The sequence below is a fragment of the Macrobrachium nipponense genome, chromosome 19 (genome assembly GCF_015104395.2).
Source record: "Macrobrachium nipponense isolate FS-2020 chromosome 19, ASM1510439v2, whole genome shotgun sequence".
NCBI classification, from domain to species: Eukaryota; Metazoa; Arthropoda; class Malacostraca; order Decapoda; family Palaemonidae; genus Macrobrachium; species Macrobrachium nipponense.
The window spans coordinates 34,078,706-34,089,058 of record NC_061088.1 but is presented as its reverse complement, the minus strand read 5'-3'; positions in this window follow the sequence as shown (position 1 = coordinate 34,089,058).

The following is a 10,353-nucleotide window of genomic DNA, read 5'->3' as shown; positions in this document are numbered from 1 at the left end:
AAACTGGAGACAATCTTAAATAAAGTATTATGGATATTAAAGGTTTGGTTGTGTAATTTAACACGTTTACCAGTTAATGACCACCACTCACTATTATATGCAACACAGTTATGGTACACACACACACACACACACACGCGCACACACACACACCACACACACACACATATATATATATATATATATATATATATATATATTATATATATATATATATATATATATAGATTGATAGATAGATAGCCTACGTGTCCTAAATGTGTTATTGATATTATTCAGAGCAGCAGCAATAGTAGTTGTATTAGTTTATGTTCATATATGCATACACACACACACATATATACATATATATATATATATATATATATATATATATATATTATATATATATATATTATATATATATATAATGTATTCTTTTATTTATGCTATCACAACGTAACTGATTTTACAAATGATCCTGTGACATAGCTAGAGTGCAATCATTTCTATTTGCAAAAAGTATGGTTAAGATTATATTTCATCACTATTCTGATGCAATAAAGCAACTTCTATTTTGCATTTTCTCTACTTTCTAGATATTTTCTTAGTCCAAGTCACCTTCCCGAACATCAGTTTTATATCATGCAAGCAAACATAAAATGTTTCTTTAAAAGGCAGTCAACTGCCAGATGGATCCGAATGAACCTTCTCTGATGACACACAGCAAACTGTAGACTATGAAAAAGACATAGGGTTAGATTCTGCTGAATCTGCTAGTGAAACTGATTCAGTTGACAGTGACAGGGAAGCATAGCTATTAGCATCAGGTGACATCATGTATTCCAAAAGCCTCTGAACAAAAACATTCAGTTCTAGGACCTGACGACATAAGCAAAGGAAGAACAGAGTCGAACTCAACCATCACAGGTCATTTTCCCTTCAACAAGGTTTGGGAAAAAGCATCGTGCCTTTAGGTCAGCATGTTATGATTCGCACAAATGGCTTGAATATTCTGTTAGTCAAGATGCTGCTTATTGCTTCTGCTGCAGGATGTTCCCTCCCCCTAATAAACCTCCATCTGAAATTGCATTTACAACTACTGGATACCGTCAATGGAAAAAAGCAAATGAAAAAGAGGCTGGGTTTGCTCAACACCAGCGTAGTGATTATCATATGGCAGCTTTCTGTGCATGGATAAAGAGTTTAAACAACGCATAGAACCTGAAAGTACAGTTGCAGCTGCCCTTACATCTGCCCATGAGAAAACGATAATTGATAACAGACACTATATACCAAACAAGTAGCTAGAGTCCTCTGTCTGACAGCAAGACAAAAAATTGCGCAAAGGGGCCATAAAGAAGATGTGGATAGTCCAAATAAGGGTAACTTCATGGAGATCTTCGAGCTGTTAAGTGAAAATGATGATATAGTGAAAACTCGACTGAAAGGAAAGAATAGAGTTAAATACACCAGCCCAAAAATTCAGAATGAAATTTTTGCTCTACTGGCCCAAATGATTCGGGAGGAAATTTCAGAAGGACTGAGTTCAAATACTTACTTTCCAGTCATGATTGATGAGTCCAGGGATATCAGTAATAAAGAGCAATTATCAGTAGTTGTTCACTATGTGTACAAGAACAATATCCATGAAGAATTCTTGGACTTTGTTTGGCTTCACAACCTTAATGCTAAATCACTTAAAGATAGTTTGTGTACGGTTCTGAGATTGTGTTCAATTGATCCCAGAAACTGTGTAGGGCAAACATATGATGGTGCTTCTGTAATGAGTGGAGTGAATCAAGGAGTTTACATTCACTGTTATATTCACAGACTGAATCTTATTATTGCATCAGAATATTGTTGTCTGTGTCAGATCAGTTCGACTGGCTGACTCTCTCTTTGTTTGCTGGAAGAGATTTATACATTTATGTCCTCACACACACACCACATGAAATTTATCTTGCAAAGCCAAAGGAATTGTTTCCTAATAAGCAAATTAGATCTCTGAAAAGGCTCAGTGATACAAGATGGTCTTGTCAGTATCTGTCATGTAAGGTTCTGCTTGATACCTTTCCTGCTGTCAAAAGTACCCTTGAAGAGATTTCTTCATCCCAGTGCCACACAGGCAAGCGTGCACATGTTACAAGAAGTTTATTAATGAACATTAATTTTGCATATATATTATGCTTAGTGATGTTCACCCACATTTTACACAAAACGAAGCTTGTGTCAGATATGCATCAGTCACCGTCTTTAGATCTGTCAGCAGCTGCCCAAATGATTGATGCTATCCAGCAGGAATTAAAGAATGAGCGCTCAGAAAAAGCTTGGCTTAGCATTTGGGAGAAGGCAGTTGCGATGTCCCAGACACACAATATTGAGGTTTCACCTGCCAAGCAAAGAATACATAAATTAAAACCACCAGGCATCTAAAGGATGCTGTTGTCTTGGAAACAACTGGACATAGAGAAGTGTGTAAACATGTGGAACAGGAAGGATACAAAAACACACACTATTATCCAGTGATGGACAGGCTACTAACTAAAATTGAGTCAAGATTTGATGATGCCAACAAATCCCTTTTCCATTCAATATCATCTCTTGATCCTTCCTCCCCTAAATTTTTACAGCAAGACCAGTTGGAGACAATGGCAGCTAAGTATAATGTTGATCTTGAATTCTTAGATGTTGAGCTGCGACAAGCAAATCGATTAGTAAAACGTAAACAAGTTAATGGGTTAAAATTGCCAACATTGTGGATTTGACAGCTTTTTTTTTTTTTGTTCCTTTTAAAGATGCATTTCCAGGTTTGTACAAAATGTTAATCATTGCTCTTGCATTACCACCAACATCCGCATCTTGTGAGCGAAGCTTCTCTTCACTAAGACACATAAAGAACTACCTCAGAAATTGTATGTGATCATAAATTGTCCGGTGTATCGGTAATTGGAATCCACCAGGACAGGGCAAAGAATATCGATATGGAAAGGTTTGCTGATATTTTTGCTAGGAAACATAATAACAGAATGATGCAGATATACTAAATTAATACATCTGCATCATTCTGTTATTAATACTATTAATTAAATGATTAGGTTCAATAATCAAGTAACCAATTGTAATGGAATCTTATTATATACTTCAACTAAAGTCGTTAATTGTAGCAATCAAATGTCTTAATTTCTTTGGATCTCACTGTTTAAACATATCTTAATTATATTTTGTTTACATACCAAGTGGTTTTATTTCATTGCCAAACCATTACTTATAATATCTAATTTGGATTTACAAGTGTGGTCAGAGGTTCATAATTTGTACTGAAAAAAATATTTGAGCAAGTTTGTTATATAAAAATGTGATTCACAAATTAAATATTTTAAAACAACCTTAATATCTTTCCGCATGATTTAAAAAATAAAATGAGTATTATAATTTGTGCATGCCCAGTGCCCCCGATATTCAGCTGTGGCCCCCATTAAGAGACTCCTAGTTACGCCGCTGCATGAGCTCTGGTGTGTGAGCCAGAATTTGATCAAGAACATCTTAGTCACAGGAAGTTGAACCATAACACCATCGCAATTAAAATCTTGAAGATCGTCATAAAATCTTTAACCTGTGACCTCGCACCAGACTTACTCAGCTTCTATAGAGAATGCAGCTCCACCTCCAGGAGGAGGTATTACCATGTTAAATTACTGACTCCGCCTGGACAAGGAGGAATGAAAATGTTAACCCCACCTTAAAATGGATTGGGGACGGAGATAAGGAAAGACCGCTCCACGAATCAAGAATCCAGTTGGGCGGAGAACCAGATCCTACACCGCGTAAGGAGGTGGTGCCGAATTCGACCCGAGGGTGGCTGAATTTCAGAACGACAGAAGAAGCCATAGAGGACCGGCAGCCGTCGCTCAGAAAGGAAGTAGAAATATTGCTAGGGTCCAAAAAGAGATTAATAAGCTTTGTAGTTGTATCTCGAATTCTTTGCACAGTAAAGAAAGAAACTCTGCCGTTTGTCTCATTCAAACTTCTCCTGAGAGATTAAGCCGATTAAGATTACTAATCCAGAACTAACATTAAGAAGAAGCATAAAGTTAAACATAGAACCAGACTGCAGAACGAATCATCAAGAAGAAGCAGGTAAGCGATCATATAACTCGAACACTCTATCTTACAAAAACGCACCACATATACATTATAGTATATATGCATGTGTAGGTATATAATATATATATATATATATATATATATATATATAAATAATATATATACATATATATATGTGTGTGTGTGTATTCGTATAATTATATATGTATAATATATATATATATACATATATATATATATATATATATATATATATATATATATATATATATATATATATATTGTGAATTCCTAGAAAATGAAGGCATTGCAATTTCAGAACCATTGGCACTTCGAAAGGTCTTGTCCACATTTAGGAAACAAAATTGTTTGGAAACAAAGTTTACAAACTATTTGCAAACATTTTTACCGTATATTTTGTTTCCCATTCAGGATGGAAAACAATTAGTGTTTCTGTATATATGTATATATACACATGTACAATGTATGTATATATATATATATATATATATATAGATATATATATATATATATATATATATATATATATATATATATTGTGTGTGTGTGTGTGTGTGTGTATATATATATATGTACATATATATTGATACGTAATATATTTTGTGTATATAAATATATACACACATATACACATAAATACGTACTTGTATTTGTATATACTATATGTAAATGTACATATACACACGGTATGTGCATATACATATGTACAGTCGTATATACTTATGAACATGTACATATTTACATATGTAGATGTGCATATTTATATATTTATTGTACACATGCACCTGTGTACATAATACCCATATGCACGTGTTACATGACTACCCAGTATGCACGTGTTACTCCTTTTCTAAAAACTTTCCTCACCCATCTGTTTTTCTTTCTCTTATCCCTCCCCCTCGAGTGCATTAAAACAGCCATGTAAAATACATAGGCTACCAACAGGCATCCTGACGACAACTGAGGTCTGGCCAGGAAACATTGCATGCAAACAGTTTCCAAGTCTGTCAACGCAGAAATACATGGCTTTGCAATAATTGTTCAGGCGACCTAGTTGGTGAATCCATCGTTTGTGACGCGTGTTTAGAATGGTATCACCTAGGGCCTAGGCTGTCTTTCTATGAAGTCGGCACCCAATAAGAAATCGTGGTTTTGTTGGGACTGCACCTCCAAAGCTAGGCCATGGAAGACATGTCATTTTAATTTGCAGTGCCAAGTAAAATTGAATTAAATTTAGAGGAAACTCGAATCTTTGAGTCATAGTACACCTTTTTGCAATTCATTTTGTACATTCTGCAAATCAAATAAACATAGTTCAAAACTTCGTTGGACAAACATCACCGTAACTGGATGAAATGAGGAACTGTTCAACATTCTTTTTCGTGTGAAGATGGTGTCATCGGTCGTACTGCCAATCTTCAAGATATAACAGTCCTAGAGTCGTTGTTTATAAAACAACTTGTACCATCGCTAACACTCATACATCTGAGAGTCAATTGTGTTTAGCTGAAGTTCGTACTGTGGTGGTTTAGTTTCTAGATCTGTCACCTACCAGAGCAATCGTTAATATTATGCCCACAGCCAAATGAAAATTCCTTCTTCTATTAAGTATTCGATTTATGTTTTTCTAACTGACCTACGCAAAGGCAGTTCGTATCTAGTTCGAAAAAAATTACAATTGCTATCGATAGTCTTGAATACAGCCAAAGGGGGTGAATACGACTAATTGGGTTTTGCGAAATACACGAAACTTTTAAACATCATTCGTCCTTCTCTGATGATTGGCAGAAAGGGAGATGACGTTATTCTACGTTAATGTTTTTCTGGTCTGTGATTGGTCTAGCAGTCCCATGGTATGAATATGCTTCCCGCGTATTGGTCCGAGAAAGTACGCGCGCATGACCATAAAAACTGTCGTAAACCTAGCATTGGGCTTTGGCTACAGTTACGGCTGCCGGCAGCTACAGTGTTCATTTATAACCGACTAAGGCCTAACCTCTATAAAGGAATCTAATATTGACTTGGTACGTTGCCAAGTGTAGTATATACACTTTTGCAGTTGTGTACGTAAGCATGTTTATGTATATTTTTTACTTTTTCACGCTAAAGGTTATATGCATATTCTAAATGCAAAGTTATTATTTTCTTATGGGGAACATCTGTTTTTGCCAACTATCAGTTGTTACCATAGTTTCAAAATATTTTTTGTATTTTATATATTAAACTTATAAATTCATTGCCATGCCTATTCAGCACAAACCAAATTCATTATAGCGCTGAATAATCTCTTGGGTTCCAGTGTTTAGCTCCAAGCCTAAATTTCATATGCCATTCCATTCTGACTGAGGCCTTTAGGCAACCACAAAGCTGAACCGCCTGGAAGCCCCTGTTTTTGTTCTGTGTGAAGGTCGACAAGACAAGAGACAACTGAAGGACTGCATCCAAGCTCAACGTGAATGTTGCAAGTACATGTACCACTACGGGCTGCTCTATGAGCAAGAGCCCGTGTTAGCATAAGGCCAGCTTAATCTTCAACAACAACATACAAGTACCATAACTCAGACTAACGGATACAGGGAGAATGCAGAAACTATATATAAGATTCTTCCGTTACTTATAAGTAAAGTTCTAACAGGTTACTGGTAACGATATAAAATGAAATATTGTATATAAGATTTATTCACTGATCACAAAATATGCCAGAAAGCAACGCGAAATGTATATGAAGATCACACGAAGTGTATTCTCTGGGTAATGATTCCTATTTATCTTCTGTAACTTCTCAAATTCTGTGAATCGCTAAGATTAGTAATATGAGTCGGGTTATTTCCAATACGAAAAAACAGATTTTAAGTTTGATATTAATTTTGCATGGTGAATACCAGTAATGTTACTCAAGAATCAGCTGTTAAGTTGTTCGTGCTTTCACTGGGCTGAGGAAAAGCCTGATGATAGCACAGGAGGTTGTTAATTGAAGAAACAGGATGACATATGAGTATGACACAAAGCTCATTGATGAATTTTACAACCAATTTGACCCATCTTGAGCTTATTTTTTGTCTTTGATTTATGATTACTCAAACTGGCGGAACAACGTTTTATCTTTGACTCACTGTATGTTCAGTTTAACCATCACTTGACCTGGATGTGGAAAAAATCTCATGGTTGAGTGTGGAATTAACGTAAAAATAATATAAATGTATAAAGCATAGTGGTATGGTGTATGAGACACAATACTGCAGGGTCCCACGTGAACCTGCAAGATCGACCAACTTACCTGGCCGCCCGAAATCATACCCTGTGGGCATCTACTCCTCACGGAAAACATCTCCAGACATATACGCAGGCAGCATACACCTCTTTAAATTATGCTATCGCCCATGATCATGTCACATCAAATGTATCATTCCTACTGGAAACAATACAATGTCAGCTTTCCAGCTATATTTATCGGAACTCTGTCCATAACTTGTATATAGAATTATGTACCACATTCCATTCTCAAACAAACACAGTTGAATGTATGTTAATCTCTATTTAGTTTGCCTTGTGTCAGGGTGCTACGTTTCTGCTCACAAGGGCTCTTGACCTGTCTGTTTGTTGTCTTGAATAGATCAGTAAGTTTGTATATGCAGCCTCTTACTCACGCCTTTCTACAATGTGACCACAGAGATGACCAGCCCTGCTAGTACCAACGATGCCAGCCTCTCCAGCGACTCCGTCACTGCCACCTCCACACATATGCTCCCATTCACGCCCACGTGGCCCACAAGACAAAGGAGTCCACTCAGCCACCCATAGCAGCAGCAGCATGACGTTCCCAGCAGTCAACTGACACGTATTCTAACAGCAACCCAGAGGGCCTGGCTTTCCCCACCCACAAACGGAACTTCCCCAAATAATTCATCAAGGTGAAGACCAGACAGAAGAGAGGTGAACTATCAGACGGAATGTGCTACTGCCATTGGAGATTTGCAAAAAAGGCTTGCAAATGTGACAAAAGCTGCCTGTTTTCAAAACTCATGCAAAAGGGTCACACCCATGTCTCAAACAACTAAACATCAGCAGTGAGCAGACCGGTTCCTGGTAATAGAAGCTGAGCGTGATTACTGCTGTCTTTTCTCCAGGCACGAACGCAAAGGTTCAACATGCTTCTTCATAATGGATGGGAGGTTGAACACAGAATTCCTCGTCGACACAGGGAAATGCAAATCATTCACAGAAGCTAGCCTGCATGAACAACTCAACCTCACACCACCCACCAGCATCAGTGTATCCACCGCTAGCTGAGAACCACTGAAGTTATACAGGAAGTGGAGAATGAAACTGTCAGCAGGAAAGACCACAGTTGGACATTCATCATGGCAGACGTAATGTTAGCTCTTTTAGGAGCAGACTTTCTAAAAGAACACAACCTGCTGGTAGATTTAGCATCAAAACAGTTGATCCTGAAAACTGCCCTCATCTTAACAAAATAGCAGATATGACGAACCATATCCATTGCATCAGCCACCCGACTGCCAGAAATAAGACGACTCCTACAAGAATTCCCAGACAACTTGAAGCACGACTTAATCAAACCAGCACAGCACAACATCCAGCACCACATAAAACAGATGTCTGGCCCCAAAAAAACTTGCCCATGGCAAATCAGTATTCAGAGAAATAGAAAAGGCAGGAATATGCCAAAAAGATGCCAGCCCAAAGGCGTCCCCACTCCACACGGCACCAAAACTCGACGGAACATTGCGGCCATGCTGAGACTATTGGTGACTAAACGTTAAAAAGAAGCCTGACAGATACGAGTTGCCGAACATAGCACATGGAACTACACGATTGACCATCTTATCTGCCTACCTGAAATCATACCCTGTGGTATCCACTCCACACAGAGAACATCTCCAAACATGCACATTGGACCCATAGTATAAGAAACACAGCCAACAGCATACTCTCTTTTAATGTCACGTCAAATGTATCATTCCTACTAGAAGCAATACAATGTCAGCTTTCCAGCTGTATTTATCAGAACTCTTATCAATAACTTGTATATAGAATTATGCACCATTTTCCATTCTCACTCAAACACTGTTGAATTTATAGTAATCTCTATTTTCTTTGCCTTGTGTCAGGTGCTACGTTTCCGCTCTCAAGAGGTCTTGACCTGTCTGTTTGTTGTCTTGAATAGATCAGTAAGTTTGTAGATGCAGCCTCCTACTCGCGCCTTCGCTACATTGCCATAAAGAATCTCCACCGTAGCGGGTAGTGCCATCAGTGTACCTTATGCAGTACTCTGTAAGTATCACTTATGGTTTTTTGCAGCGTCCCTTCGGTCCCCAACTGCAACCCATTGCATCATTTTTACTATACCACCATTCATATTCTCTTTCTTCCATCTTACTTTCCACCCTCTCCTAACAATAGTTTCACAGTGCAACTGCAAGGATTTCTTCCTATTGCACCTGTAAAACCTTAACTCTCAATTTCCGTTTCAGCACTAAGTGACCTTAAAGGTCCTAGCAATTTCAAGTCATGTAATGTAAGAGTGCGTCAGTAAAATACATCACTTCCAGAGAATTAGTCTTGTAAAATATCCCTTTTCAATAATGAAGCTGAAAAGTAACACATTCTTATAGGATCTGAGAAGCCGAAGGCATAATGATTTTGTTTCTGATCTGTAAATACGCAAAAATGTGGTAAATTCGTACATATGAGAGATTTTGACCATCCTTTTAACTGGAGTCAAGCAAGAGCCTTAATCCCATGTAATGACACAGTTAAAAGGAATATCATTAAATCTTGTTTCATCAAGTCGAATAATAGAAATGTTCTAAATTTAAGTCTTGGTTTATTTAAACTTGATGTTTTCATTATGAAAAAAGTTGTAGATAAATATAAGCAACAAAATTAATATATTCAGTTTTTACATGTTTTGGACTGTAAAGGTACTTTGTAATTTCGGTTAGGTTTGTGACTGTGTGATATCCGATAATCCTGGATTATCTCTTTTAATTTTTACCCTTTTGACAATTAACCATATGGCATTCTTGATCTTGTTTTGTACTTCAAAATTCACTGATTAGCTTAGGTAAACAGGGCAAGGGAATTTTCAGGAAAGGAGCCAATTTCGTTGCTCCTCTTGGTCTCAATCATAGGCCTAACTTAGGTAGACCTTATCGGCAGTAATTTTGCAGGTACTGGTGGATAATTTTAATTAGTTCCCAAATTCAACATACGTAATCAAGA